We start from the raw sequence: 15,481 nt of genomic DNA, 5'->3' as shown, positions 1-15,481 counted from the left end.
GGGGACAACTACATCTGTGTTCAGGTTCCCATAGCAAGCAAAGCCAAGTTACAAGAGCTAATTGCGTAGTTTTAGCCAAGCTATTCATCATCCTCCTGTTATTCATTTCTGGGTAACTTAAAGGTCAGGACTATTCTTAATTTTGATCTGTTTGTTCTTTGTAGGCCATTGCTCAGGTGTGTGAGCTCAGTTCCTAGAAACTTTGCACAGGCTGTCAAGCTGCTGAGGTGACTAGGTAATTAAACAGGCCTAAAAAATTTTTCTACTCTGTAACATCTGGAAGCACTTCCCTGAGAATAGCTTTGTCGGGCTTTACTGGAGGCACCTGTCACTTTTTTAGAAATTTCTATTTCATTTCTTGGAGAGAATTTGAGGTTCCCCTTCCCCCTTGAGAATGAGAACTGTGGCTAAACTCTGCGGTGGGGGTGTTTCAGAGGATGCTGCATGGAAGTGGAACCACAGGCACAGGGGTGAGTGAGGAGTTCCCTGCAAAGGTGGCCAGCTGTGCCTGAGTGTGTCATAACCTAGGCAGGTGGCACTCACTTGCTGACTGGCCCAGCATCCGGCATCTGACCTCAGCTGATGCCTCCTACTCCCTGGGCTGTTGTTCTACCCTGTGGCGGCCCTGCCCTGTGGCGACCCCACCCTGCCCTGTGGTGACTGGGCCCTGCCCTGTGGTGACCCCACCCTGCCCTGTGGTGACTGGGCCCTGCCCTGTGGTGACCCCACCCTGCCCTGTGGTGACTGGGCCCTGCCTGTGGCGACCCCACCCTGCCCTGTGGTGACTGGGCCCTGCCTGTGGCGACCCCACCCTGCCCTGTGGTGACTGGGCCCTGCCTGTGGCAACCCCACCCTGCCCTGTGGGTTCCCATACACTGGCAGCACCAGGTCCTTTTGTCTTGGACCTGTCACCTAAACAGCAGCTGGTGGCCTCCCCACCAGGGTATCTGACAAGGCTCTCCGAGTCCGAGTCCGTTTCTGAAGCCCAGGTCATATATACCCCCCAAACCCACATCTCAGGCTTCCCACCTGCCCTGAGCCAGGCAACTCATCCCTCCAGCACCTCGAGCCCAACCCCCAGCACTGACTTCCCTCCTTCCCTTCCACATTCCCCACATCTGTTCCCAGGAGACCTGCTGGCTGCTTGGGATGAGCCTGCCAGGGAGGTGTTTCCCTCCCCCGTTCCCCACCATCCTCTTAGAGGAAAAGCCACAAGTCTTGCCCCAATGCCCCTGCAGTGTCCTCTGACCTCCTCTCCTGCAGCCCCTCCCCCCAGTCCAATGGCCTCCCTGTCCTTCCTGGGACACACTGACCTGCTCTGATCCCAGGGACACTGGCTGTTCCTATGCTTGGAACACACCTGTCCTCAAGGCAGCACAGCTGCCCCCTCCCCTCCTCCAGCCTTTGCTGAGCTGTCTCTTCCCCAAGCCCCCGCCCCCCTGCCCCAGCCCCCATTGAAATCTGCAGCCTGCCCCCCCAATCCCACTTCCTCTGTGTGTCTGTCCTGTGGCTTCAGGGGAGACTTTTGCTCTCTTGTTTGCTGCTTTACCCCAGGTCCCTGGCAGTGCCTGCACACAGTAGGTGCTCCATAAATAACTGGGCCCATGTGTGTTTTGTAAACACGTGCTGCTGCGTGTGCATGTGAGTGTGTGTGCATGAGCACAGAGAAAACAGGTGCCGGCAGTCCCAGGCCTCCCTGCTCTCACCTGGGGTGACCTCCAAGGATGCACCTGTGCTGGGGGCAGGGGTGGCCCTTCCATCGCTCCATTTCCCGTGCATTTGTACCAAGTGCACAGGTTTCGGACGCTGCAGGTGGTCTGCAGGTGAACGGTGACGCTGAGATGAGCTCGGCGTGCAGGATGAGTTTCAGAGACAGAGGGCTACTGCTCGCTCAGGCAAGTAGCAAATCCTCCAAAGTTCTCATGGCTTTTATTGGGGAGTACAGCAAGTAACACTGACAAACAGGCATGCCTATGAGATCATCTGAGCTAAGTTATACATTAAACTATTAATTTCTTATATTGTTCAAAGATCCCTTCAACCTGCAGCTGTGTACCCTCCCTAGTACTTTCCGTGCCCTCATGACCTATTCATCACCTCAAGGAAAATTTTGCCTCTGAACAATAAATCTTGCATGCAAGACTTTGTTCTGACGTGGCCCGCTTGCAGGCCCCCGTCTGTTCTTGGCAGAACATCCTCTTTTAGTTAACTTCTCTTTTCACTTGACCTGCTACATTTCCCCCTTTTGTTTAGCTTCAGGTTATGAATATGATCTTGGAGATCAATGATTTCTTGTGTTAAATTACTATGGTTTAATAAATGTTTCTTAACCTTATCCCAAGGGAAAGCTGTCTCATTGTAAGGTACAGGGGTGACACACAAACCAGTATGGTTCCAATCACACTTTAACTGTAATCGCCTTTGCAAACTAACAATTTGGTCCCCTAATAAAACTACTGATTGTTCAAGATCGGCTAATTGTTCATTGATTTCACTATCAATATGCCGTTGAGAATTCCATAACTGTTCTGAATCTTTATGCCAGTCTTGAACAAAAGTAGCAGTTTGGACTGATCGCTGTACTGCTACCCCAGTTGCTGCAGCAGTTGCTGTTATAGCAATTAATCCAAGAATTACAGCGATTAGCATGCCAATAAACCTTTTTGACCTCTTCAATATTCCTTCCTCAATGGCTTGGAGAGCTCCAGCTAGAGAACTTTCCTGCCATCGTCGATCCATCTGTACAGGTAACCATACTCCTGTTCTGGCTCGAAATAGATTCAAGCTCTCTCTACTGTGATTAAAAGGTACAGAGTTATTTACACAAGTTAATAAGGTACAATTAAAACAAGATATTTCCCCAGTAGTTTGATTCCATTGAACTGGTCCTTTCAAGGATTAGTGGTGTTTTTAGCCACACTCAACCAGGCTTTATAACCCAATTGCAAACAATGATCACCCAGACCCAGGCACACAGGCATTCCGGTAACTCCTGTTGAACAGTTGTTCATTCTTATTCCTTCTTCATCTGGTTTCAAAGGCCCACGATCATCAAAAGGTCCAGGCATCCAATTAGAGTCATTAGTATATATTGGTACAGTTACAGGGCCTTCCATGGGCAGTCACAAGACGCTCCCTTTCCTGGCATAGGCGCCTCACCTGTCCCCATGTAGGTGGAGGGGTGTTTCAGGTGCGAGGCAATGGTACACGACTTGTTTGTCCTCCCTGGATGGTTAACTGTGCAAACCGGTCTTCCAGTCCCGCCTCGTCACACTTCCTCTTGCTCGCCATGCCTTAATTTGATTCTTTTATCAGGAATCCAGAACTTCTTAGTCCCTGTGGAAACATAAGCATAACCTCGACCCCACCTTAAAACAGTAGTCGGGCACCATTGATTAGTAGGTAACATCTTGGTACATGACAGGTTGTTCTACTGGGACCTCCTTTGTATGTCCCCAATGTATTTCAGCAACTGACACTGCATCTGTATTCAAATTTAAAAAATTTAAAGTAAATAAAACTCTTAATAATCTTCGTCGGGGAGTCTGGCCTAATACCAGCTCCTCTCCCCCTTTTTGTTTTTGCAGCATTTACTTAAGGTGCGGTTCTGTCTTTTAATAATTGCTTGACCTGTATTGTTTCCAGGAATTCCTGTAATATGTTTAATATCAAACTGTTAGAAAAAATGCTGATACTTACCTGATAAATATGCCGAGCCATTGTTAGTTTTAGTGGCTCAGGTTTTGCCTATTACAGCAAAGGCTTCCAGTAAATGGGTTATAACAGCATCGGCTTTCTCAGAGGACATCGTCGATGCCCACGAGAAATGAGAATAAGTATCAATAGAATGGTGAACAAATTTAAGCTTGCCAAATTCTGGCACCTGAGTGACATCCATTTGCCAAAGGGCACTAACAATTTCTCCTCGGGGATTAACCCCCATGGGTAAGTGAGCAGTGTGGAATGGCTGACAGTGAGGGCATGTTTTTAAAATGTTTTTAGCCTGTTTCCAAGTAATACGATGCTTTTCTTTCAATGCTCTAGCATTGGAATGATGCATATTATGCTCTCTTTGAGTGGAGGTTACTGTACCAACCAATTGATCAATGTTAGCATTCCCAGCAGATAAAGGTCCAGGTAGTAAAGAGTGTGCGCGAATGAGTGTTATATAGATAGGATCATGCCCGAGGCGCAAGAGCATTTGAAGCTGTAGAAATAGTTCATGCAAGTCAGACCCATCATTAAAGATAGTAACCGTTCAATGTGTTGTTCAGTAAACTCCGTATATTGAGAGTCAGTGATAATGTTAAGAGACATAGAGTCTTTATCTTGTAGTAACATGACAACTGCAAACAATTCTGCCTTTTGTACTGATTGGTAAGGAGATTGCACTACTTTATTTTTTTTAAAATTACTGTATCCAGCCATTCCTTGTTTGTTTGTATCAGTAAAATAAGTTTCTGCTCCTGATAGGGGGGTAGGAGAAATTATTTTTGGTAAAATCCATTGAGTCCTTTTTAAAAACTGAATTCTTTTGTCTTTAGAATAAATATTATGAATTTTTCCCGTATAATCACTAAAGGCTCGCTGCCAATCATCTGATAATTGCCAATGGATATCTTGCTGTTGTTTACTAAAGGGAATTATAATTTCATCTGGATCTTGTCCACATAATTGTCCCAAACGGATTCTTGCCTTTTCTATTAAGATACAAATTTTCTGTAAATATGTAGATAATTTTTTACTGGATTTATGAGGTAAAAATACCCATTCAATTATGTTAGTATCCTGCATAAGAATTCTTGTTGGAGAATGTGTGATATGAATAATTAAAACCTTAAGATTTTGTAATGATTGTATACTATCCAACTGTCCTGCTTGAATTTGTTGTTCAATTAATTGTAATTTGGCTTCTGCTTCAGGAGTCAATTGCCTAGGACTATTGAGATCTGAAGATCCTTTTAATGTTCGGAATAGATTAGTTAACTGATAGGTAGGCATGCCAATAGATGGTCGAAGCCAATTTATATCCCCTGTTTCTGAAAATTATTTAAGGTGTTACGACTATCCCGTCTAATCTGAACTTTTTGAGGTTCAATAATGCTTGCTGAAATTTTCTGTCCTAGATATAACCAGGGCTCTGTTTGCTGAATTTTTTCCTCTGTTATTTGGAGTCCATACTCCTTAAACAATTTTCTAGCCTCCTGTAACATATTATCGACCTCAGGTTTTTCTTTATGTGCTAATAAGATATAATTCATGTAATGGTAATAAATGCCTGTAGCAAACATCTGCCTTAGTATTTGTAAAGGTTGATGAACATAAGCTTGACACATAGTAGGACTATTTAACATACCCTGGGAGAGGACTCTCCATTGATATCTCTGATTAGGTTGGCTGTTATTTAATGAAGAAACTGTAAAAGCAAATTTGTCACAATCCTGAGGTTGTAAAGGGATTGTATAAAAACAGTCTTTCAAATCAATAATTATCAGATGCTAATTTTTAGTAATTAATGCTGGATTTGGAATTCCAGGTTGTAAAGGTCCCATAGGCTCAATAATCTCATTAATCCGTCTTAAATCAGTAAGCATTCTCCATTTGCCTGATTTTTTCTTTATAACAAAGATGGGAAATCCATGGACTAGAGCTAGTTTCAATATGCCCTAGTTGTATCTGTTCTTTAATAATGATTTGGAGCGCTTCTAACTTCTCTCTTGTTAGGGGATACTGCTCTACCCACACTGGTTTAGTTGTTTTCAATTTTAAAGGTAGGGCGAAGTGCTTTGGAGTGGCCCCCTCTATAAATTTTGGTCCTGAACACTGGTGTCAGCACCAGCTTGAAAAATCATTTGTCTATGGCCTTTCCGTAAAGAAGGTATAGTAATTGCAGCCCCCCATTGTTGTAAAAGATCTCTTCCCCACAAAGATAGTGCAATGGAGGCAACATATGGCTGTATTTGGCCCTTTTGTCCTTCAGGCCCCTGACATTCAAGTACATTAGAGCTTTGTAAAATTTCAGTGAGGGTCCCTAAACCTGTAAAGGTTGTATTCACCTTGTGCACCGGCCAAGATTGAGGCCAGTGCAAAATAAAAAGTATAGTCACATCAACCCCAGAATCCACCAGGCTGATAATTTTTATTCCCTCCGGGAACATTACTGTAAGTTGAGGTCTTTGGTCTCCTAAGACTGTATGCTAAAAAACCTTTTTCCCCGTACTACCAAATCCCCCAGTTCGCTTAACTGGTGCTGTATGCCCTATTTGTTTATAGGGAAGTAATAATAACTGTGCCATTTTTTCTCTAGCCTTTATATGTATAATACCAGTAGCAGACATCATAACTAATATTTCTCCTTCGTAATCTGCATTAATAACTCCAGGATGAACTTGTAAACCTTTAGTTGTTAGACTACTTCTTCCTAGTAGTAATCCTACTGTTTCCTTAGGTAAAGGTACATAAACCCCAGTGGGTATTTCTGTACCCCATCTCCAGGAGAAATAGTAAAATCATTAAGAGCTGGAATGTCTACTGCGGCACTTTGAGCGGTAGCATGAAATAAGTCAGAGACCTTCATTTTATTTTTCCCTTCTTTCTGCTCGTATTGTTTTTCTTGGGGCCCTGAGCTAAGCCCCGAGTCTAGTTTCCCGACTTCACGGGTGTTAATGGGTTGCCTTCTTTATCTTTTACAGACAGGCATTCATTGGCCCACTGTTGTCCCTTTTTACATCGGGCATAATCCGGGAGCATGTTTAGCTTTCCCATGTGGGACCTTTGCCTTTCGACAACCCTTTTTTCATACGTCCCACTTTCCCACACCCATAGCATTTAGCAGGACAGGGAATGGCAGTTTTCAATGCATCAGCTAGAAGATTAGCATTATAACTGTTAGGGCCAACTTCTAAGGACAAAGGCAGTTGGGATTGGGCTTCCTCCCCATTCACAGTTCTTTGAACTGCCTTGTGCAATCTAGCAAGCAAATCAGTGTAGGGTTCATGAAGTTTTTGCATAACCTTAGGAAATGATTGGGCCGGGGTGCCGGCCTCCTCCATTTTTGACCAAGCCTTTAAGCAACAAGCTTTAATCTGTGCCATAACAGCATCCTCTAACAGCACCTGTTGCTGTAAGCTAATATGTGCCCTAGTTCCCGTTAACTGGTCAAAATTAGGTCCAGGAGGATTTTGTTGGGCGTTAATCAACGCCACTCTCCTGGCTTCTTCCCACCACCAGGATTTAAATTGCAGATATTGCCCTGGGGCTAATACTGCCTTAGCTATAGCATCCCAATCATATGGAATTAATTAATAATCTGAAGCCAGAGCTTGTATTATTCCTACTGTATATGGGACATTAGCTCCGTAATTAGCAACTGATTCTTTTAACAGTTTTATCACTCTTCACTCTACATGTAGATGAGTTAACTCTAAGTACCCTTGAGGGTATTGAGCATTTGCAGCTCTTTGTGTCCTCAGGAGGGGGTTGGAGGCTCAGCCACTAACGCCTGATTAAAGGCTAGTGCCCTTTTACTTTCACTTTTCCGGCGGAGGCGCAGCCATCTCCTGAGGACTTTTATTCTCTTTCTTTTCCTTAACTTAGGGCGAGTGTAAAAACAACCATCCGTCTCAGTGGAAGATGAAACATCCAGCTCTGAATCGCTGGCTGAGGCCATGGCTTCATAACCTTCTAACTTATTTTTAAAGCTAGTTTTCATTTCCTTTCTTGACTCCTCCGGTTCAGCAACCTCACCCGGGAGTGGCTCAGGGGGTAGCAATCTCTCAGGAGGGAGAGGCTCAGGACTTAAACACCCAGTTCCTGGAGCAGCACTTTGCGACCTCAAAGGAATTTCTTCATAATCTTCAGAATCAGACTGAAAAGGCTGTAAAGCTAATGTTACTAAATTAAAAATAGCCCATACTTCAGCCTCTATAGCATTTCCCTGTTGATGAGCCCGCCTTAATGACTTTCCCACTTGTTTCCACAACTTAAGATTCAACTGCTGCTTTCCTTCTGGGTGAAACCAATGACAGTGCTGCTGAATTACTTTAAACAATTTTTTTAAAGCCTCATCCTTCACTTTTACCCCTGAGCTCTGTAATAATGATTGCAAGACAACAATATATTGACTCTGTAATGACGGGGGATACCCCATGACTCTGTCTTCTGATTCCCAAAAGTTTCGCTTACTTTCGCTCGGCCAAATCCCTTTCGGTCCTGCTCGGTCCCGATAACTCACCTTCAGGTCCCTGTTCCAGGCGCCATATGCAGGTGGTCTGCAGGTGAACGGTGACGCTGAGATGAGCTCGGCGTGCAGGATGAGTTTCAGAGACAGAGGGCTACTGCTCGCTCAGGCAAATAGCAAATCCTCCAAAGTTCTCATGGCTTTTATTGGGGAGTACAGCAAGTAACACTGACAAACAGGCATGCCTATGAGATCATCTGAGCTAAGTTATACATTAAACTATTAATTTCCTATATTATTCAAAGAACTTTTCAACCTGCAGCTGTGTACCCTCCCTAGTACTTTCCGTGCCCTCAAGGAAATTCTGCCTCTGAACAATAAATCTTGCGTGCAAGACTTTGTTCTGACGTGGCCCGCTTGCAGGCCCCCGTCTGTTCTTGGCAGAACATCCTCTTTTAGTTAACTTCTCTTTTCACTTGACTGGCTACAGATGCTGTGCTTGGGCTCAAGGGCACAGAGGGGCAGGCGCTTCATGTTGTGGGTTTTGTTTTGTTGATTTTGTTCTGCATCCAACCCCTGGGGAGGAGATCTGGGTGACAGTCAGACCCAAGGGCCCTTGAGGGTCACAGAACCAGTGTCCCTAGGTGGTCAGCCAAGTGTCCACTCCCTCCTTGATTCCTTGCTGTCTAGATTTGGGACTATGGCGTGGCCGAGTGCCTGGGGTCCAGGTGGGACCTCCCGTCCACCAGGCTCCGCACCCCTGCTCACTGGAACATCTACTTGGGTGGGTAGGGACCTTGGGAGGGAAGGGGTCTCTGGGGCTTCAGCGATTCAACAAAATAAAACCAAAGCCTGCCCAGCCGGCATGGCTCAGGGGTTGAGCGTTGACCTGTGAACCAGGTCACAGTTTGATTCCCAGTCAGGCACATGAAAAACAATTCACAGGAAGATGAATGAGCAACTGCTGGCACAGATGTTTGCTGGGTCTGCAGAGAAGGTAGGAGCCCAACAGGATGTGGTGCTGGCCCTGCTGGCTCCACCCCTTCCCCACTGGGACCCCAACAGGATGTGGTGCAGGCCCTGCTGGCTCCACCCCTTCCCCAAACCTGACCCAACCTGTAAATGCCACACTGCACCTGCTTGGCCTGGACCAGGCCCTCAGTCTAAATTCTTTTAGGCTGTTCAGGGGGAGGTAAAAGGCCCATCCTGGGTCTTTTGTTTTTGAAAGGTAATCAGCCTAAAATAATCGTCAGGGCAAAGAAACATTGGGGTGGTGAGGTCCTGCTCCCTCCAGCAGCCATCCTCCTCAGGTCCTCAGCAGGGCACAGTCACTCCCACGCAGAACCCTCACCTCCCCGATGCTCAGCACCCCAGTCGCTGCCCTCTTCTCCCTCTGAGCACAGTAGGCAGTGGATGGGGCCATTGGCCGTTTTGCTGGGTGACTGTGGGTGTGGCAGGTCCTGGTCCTGGTCAGTCAGTGGGGGTGCACAGCAGGGCCAAACACCTGTGCCTGAATGATGAGACCCTGCCTGACTCCGCTGGCCCCTGAACATCCCACACTCCAAGCCTCGGGGCCAGAGCTTAGTGCATGAGAGCACAGGACCACACAGTACTTCCTGTCTGCTGGCTTCTCCGCTTCCTCACACCATGGCCATGCCTCGCTATTTAGAGGAATAGAAAGTGAAACCAGGAGGGAGAGCTGGGGAGGTGAGTTGCTCAGGGAATCTGCCTGCTGCAGGCTGGGTGGGTGGGACCTGCCAGGATCCCCGGGTCTGGGGCAACTGATACAGGCATGGAAGGGGAATATGGTGGCAAGTCCCAGGCCGCCCTAGACCTGGGGAGAGGTGGCTGGCTCTGCCAGGCATGATGTTGGACTGGCCCATCTGGAGGGCTTCGAATGCCAGTTGAGTCCGTATTTGAGGGGCAGGGGGTTAGGAGCCCCTCCCCAATCCGAGGCCCCACTGCTCTAGCAGTGCCCCAGGGAACTCAGGTGGGACTTCCAGGGGGACCTTGAGTGATGGAAGGTTCCGTGGGACGGTGAAGTTCTGGACAATACATTTCTTTCTTTTTTTAAATGTGTATTTTTATTGATTTTAGAGAGAGAGGAAGGGAGAAAGAAACATCAATTGGCTGCCTCCTGCATGCCCTCTACTGGGTATCAAGACCACAACTGGGCATGTGCCCTGACGGGGAATCCAACCTGCAACCTCTTGGTGCCTGGGTCCACACTCAATCACTGAGGCACACCGGCTGGGCTCTTTTTCTTATTTCCCGCATTTTCTACATTTTCCTGAGGCCCTGCTGGAGTGGAGTATGGAGGGGCACTGGGGCCTGAGCCAGCTGCTGTGGCCAGGGGCTGGGAGGATTCAGGCTTTCCTGGGATGCTCACTTGAGTTCCCCTGATGTCTGGCCCACAGGCAGCTGCTGTAGGGACAGAACATGCTTCCTCCCACCCTCCCAAGTTCCTTGGCTGATCTAATAAATTAATTGATATAAGATCAGATTAGCAAAAGAAAAGCCACATTTAAGAACATGAACGCCTCCCCTATACCTGGGAGAGGCCCAGGAAAAATGAGTACCTTGCCCAGAAGCCACCAGGGCTCAGGGACAGGCTGGCACCTGTTTGATGGTGATCTTGAGGGCCTTAAGGGAGGGAGGGGGCAGCTCAGAATTGGGGAGTGTCAAGATCAGGGGTCCTCAAACTTTTTAAACAGGAGGCTCGTTCACTGTCCCTCAGACTGTGGGAGGGCCGGACTATAGTTTAAAAAAAAAACTATGAACAAATTCCTATGCACACTGCACATATCTTACTTTGAAGTAAAAAAACAAAACGGGAACAAATACAATATTTGTATTTGCATGTGGCCCGCGGGCCATAGTTTGAGGACCCCTGGTCAAGATGGTAGAGCCTGGACCCACTCCACTCCGACCCACTCCAGCACAGTTCAGTGGTTGGAAATAAAGGGAAAGGAAAGGTCTGGAAGCTGATTGAATAGAAAAGGTACTTGTGCCCTGAGGCCCTGGGCAGGTGAGACGGACACTTCCGTGGGATTGCGGAGCCTGATGGGGTTTTCTGGTCTGTGGGGAAGAAGAGCATCCGGGAGAAGAAAGACAAGTTAGGGAACATGTCACCCCCTTCCTCCCCGCAAGGCCCTCAAGATCACCACCAAACAGGTGCCAGCCTGTCCCTGAGCCCTGGTGGCTTCTGGGCAAGGTACTCATTTTTCCTGGGCCTCTCCCAGGTATAGGGGAGGCGTTCATGTTCTTAAATGTGGCTTTTCTTTTGCTAATCTGATCTTATATCAATTAACTTATTAAATCAGCCAAGGAACTTGGGAGGGTGGGAGGAAGCATGTTCTGTCCCTACAGCAGCTGCCTGTGGGCCAGACATCAGGGGAACTCAAGTGAGCATCCCAGGAAAGCCTGAATCCTCCCAGCCCCTGGCCACAGCAGCTGGCCCAGGCCCCAGTGCCTGGGTTGTGGGTAGCCTTTGAGTGACAGAGTGCCCAAACTACGTTGGTGGTTGCTTCTGGGGGCTATGGTGGAGAAAGCCGGAGCCTGGTAGTGGCAAGGGAAGCCAGGGCACCTCATATATGAGTGTCTTTGATCTGGCCCGGCTCTCATGCAGGGAGGGAGCCCTTTGGCCACTGAGTCTAGTTTCCATCATGCCCCATAGGTCTCTGGTGATTTCCGTGTTTTTGAGTTAGAACTCCTAGAGCATTGCCCTTACTTTCCTGAGTGAAAGGGAAGAAGGGAAGTTCAGAGTTTGGATGCCCCAGAGCAGGAGCTTTAGACGGTCCGTCCTTAAAAGTCTCTACAGCTTGTTTCCCTTCAGGGTTCTACTGAATTGGATCCAGTTTGTCTGACTTTAAAGGGGCATAGAGAGGCTGGGCTACCAATGAAAAATCCAGTCAAACCCAGGAATCCTCTAAGCTGCTTTTTTGTTTTTGGAAGAGGAAAATATAGGGTTCCTCTAAGTCTCTCAGGGTTCATTAGCAGCCCATCTTTAGATATACGATGGCCAAGGTATTTTATGAGGTAAGCAAAACTGAAGCGTATCCTTCGAGACCTTATGTCCCCTTACAGCTAGCTGCTGCAATAGGTAAATTGTGTCCCTTTGAGAGTCTAGTAACGTCCTAGAGCATAAAAGTAAATCATCCAGCCCTAGCCGGTTTGGCTCAGTGGATAGAGCTTTGGCCTGAGGACTGAAAGGTCCCAGGTTCGATTCTGGCCAAGGGCACATGCCCGGGTTGTGGGCTCGATCCCCAGTGGGGGGTTTACAGGAGGCAGCCGATCCATGATTCTCTCTCATCATGGATGTTTTATCTTTCTCTCCTTCTTCCTTCCTCTCTGAAATCAATAACAATGTATTTTTTTAATTAAATCTTTATTGTTCTGATTACATTTGTTCCTCTTTTTTTCCCATAACTCCCCTTCTCCCAGTTCCCGCCCAACCCTCCGCCCTCACTCCCCACCCACTGTCCTCATCCATAGGTGCACGATTTTTGTCCATTCTCTTCCCGCATCTCCCATTCCCCTTCCCCCCACCCCAAGAATAGTCAGTCCATTCCCCTTCTATGTCCCTGATTCATTGTAATCACCAGTTCATTCTGTACATCAGATTATTTATTCACTTGATTCTTAGATTCACTTGTTGATAGATGCATGTTTGTTGTTCACAATTTGTATCTTTACCTTTTTCTTCATCCTCTTCTTAAAGGAAACCTTTCAGCATTTCGTATAATACTGGTTTAGTGGTGATGAACTCCTTTAGCTTTTCCTTATCTGTGAAGCTCTTTATCTGACCTTCAATTCTGAATGATAGCTTTGCTGGATAAAGTAATCTTGGTTGTAGGTTCTTGGTATTCAGTACTTTGAATATTTCTTGCCATTCCCTTCTGGCCTGCAAAGTTTCTGTTGAGAAATCAGCTGACAGTCGTATGGGTATTCCCTTGTAGGTAATTGAGTCTCTTTCTCTTGCTGCTTTTAAGATTCTCTCTTTGCCAAAACCAGTTTGGCTCAGTGGATAGAGCGTCGGCCTGCGGATTGAAAGGTCCCAGGTTCGATTCCGGTCAAGGGCAGGTACCTGGGTTGCAGGCACATTTCCAGTAGGAGATGTGCAGGAGGCAGCTGATCGATGTTTCTCTCTCATCGATGTTTCTAACTCTCTACCTCTCTCCCTCTCTGTAAAAAAATCAATAAAATATATTTAAAAAAAAAAAAAAAAGATTCTCTCTTTGTCTTTTGCTCTTGGCATTTTAATGATGATGTGTCTTGGTGTGGTCCTCTTTGGATTCCTTTTGTTTGGGGTTCTCTTCGCTTCTTGGACCAGTAAGTCCATTTCTTTCACCAGGTGGGGGAAGTTTTCTGCCATTATTTCTTCAAATAGGTTTTCAATATCTTGCTGTCTCTCATCTTCTGGCACCCTTATTATTCTGATATTAGTGCACTTGAAGCTGTCCCAGAGGCTCCTTACACTATCTTCGTATTTTCGGATTCTTTTTTCATTTTGCTTTTCCGGTTGGGTGTTTTTTGCTTCTTCGTATTTCAAATCTTTGACTTGATTCTTGCGCTCCTCTGGTCTGCTATTGGGTATAATATTCTTTATTTCAGTCCGTGTATGCTTAATTTCTAGTTTCTTTATTGTAGCATCGAGGGTCTCATTAGTTTTTGTGAGGCTCTCCTCGAGTTTTTTGCAAACCCTCAAAATTGCAATTTTTAGCTCCATATCCTCCATTTCTGTCATGTTTTTTTGTCTCTGCATTTTTTATGCCTTCTTGGTGCACCCCCTTGTGGTCTTTGTGCGCAGTCTTGTTCTAGTTAAGCCCAGATTGTTGTAGTTAATACTAGAGGGATTTGACCACCAGGCTGACTGGCTGCGAGAATCAGCTGGGTGGAAAACTTCTGTCCTCTGGGAGGTGCTAATCTAGCCTTTGCCTGAAGCGATCCGGCAAATGGCTCTGCGCAGGGCTTGGGCGGGGCGGGATCAATAGGGCGGTCGGAGGGAGCAGTTATGGCCGCTCTCAGTCCCGTTCCCAGAGGCTCTGCTTCTCAGAACCCCGGCAGCCGCTGCAAACCTCGGAGAGAAAGCTGCCCTCAGGTTCCAACTGATGCCGGATAATCCCGCTTCTCCCGTTTGAGTCTGGGTCCCTAGAGACTCGCCCGGATCTGGAGCCCAGAGTCTGAGACTCACTCCCGACCGAAAACGACAACCACGCCCTCAGCCACCAGCCCGCTTTCGCACGCACCTCGGTACCTTTGTATTTTCCACACTGCGCCTCCTCTGAGCCTCCTCTGCGTTGTCTTTCCTTCTAGTTGTAGAGTCTCTCTTCAGCCAGCCTTCCTGTGGTTCTGGGTGATGTCCATTCCGTCTTTTAGGTGTATTTTTGAAGTGGTTGTTTGCGGCAGCAGTCTCCGGTGTTTACCTACGCCGCCATCTTGGTCTCTCTCAACAATGTATTTTTTTAAAAAGTAAATCATCCACATACTGGATTAGAGTGGAATCTCTAGGAAATGTAACATCATTTAGGTCCGCTTTTAGTATTTGGGAGAAATAGGTGTGACTCTGAATATACCTGGGGCATCACAGTCCAAGTAAATTGTTGATCTTCCCAAGTGAAGGCAAAGAGATACTGAGTGTCCTTTTCTATTGGAATGCTGAAAAAAGCACTACATAAATCTATTACTGAAAAATATTGGCAGTCCACAGGAATCGCTGCTAATAAGGTATGTGGACTTGGAACCACGGGATTTCTAGTAATAACTATCCTATTTATAGCTCTGAGATGCTGTACATATCTCCGTCCTTTCCCATTTGGTTTCTCTACTGGAAGGAGAGAATTACAGGGGCCTGTACATGGAATTATAGGTCCCCTTTTATGTAATCTTGTTAAAGGGTTTAATTCCAGCCAGTGCATTGGGTCTTAGAGAATGCTGGTGAATATTAGGTAGAGGCAAAGTATTACCAATAGTTATTGAAATAGGAGTGGCTCACTTGATCTTGCCTATATCTGTACTGGAAAGGGCCCAAAGTTGCATTGGAATTTCCTGCAAAAAATATTCAGTTTCAAGATTATTTTCCTCTGGTGGGAGTTCCTTTAAAATCATTATTTTCCCAATTGGTTCAGTGTCTGATTCATTTAGTTCTAAATACATTTCACTTTTCCAGGAAAAGGATATGTGGCATCATGGGTTTCAAGAAAAGCTCTCTCTATCAGGTGAATTGGGGCCGATTTGATCAGTAAGAATATATGTTGCCCCGTAACATCCCCTAGCTGAAAGGGGACAGGTTCTGACTTAAAA

The 15,481-nt window shown here is 46.4% G+C and overlaps 1 protein-coding gene and 1 long non-coding RNA gene across 2 annotated transcripts in view; one reads left to right on the top strand and one right to left on the bottom strand.

Moving 5' to 3' along the window:
* LOC139011343 (E3 ubiquitin-protein ligase RNF213-like) overlaps window positions 1-15,481 on the top strand; it is a 102,715-nt gene that overhangs the window by 6,215 nt on the left and 81,019 nt on the right. The gene's annotated exons all lie outside the window — the stretch shown is intronic.
* Window positions 1,861-8,662, bottom strand: LOC139011342 (uncharacterized). Its single transcript, XR_011471600.1, has 2 exons — window positions 8,234-8,662; window positions 1,861-3,484 (listed from the first exon to the last, which is right to left on the bottom strand). It is a non-coding gene; the product is annotated as an uncharacterized lncRNA (long non-coding RNA).

The sequence above is a fragment of the Myotis yumanensis genome, unplaced genomic scaffold (genome assembly GCF_028538775.1).
Source record: "Myotis yumanensis isolate MYYU_CA2020_CCGP unplaced genomic scaffold, mMyoYum1.0.hap1 SCAF_5, whole genome shotgun sequence".
NCBI lineage: Eukaryota > Metazoa > Chordata > Mammalia > Chiroptera > Vespertilionidae > Myotis > Myotis yumanensis.
Note: the sequence above shows the minus strand (reverse complement) of the source record. Positions and strands in the feature narration are given on the sequence as shown.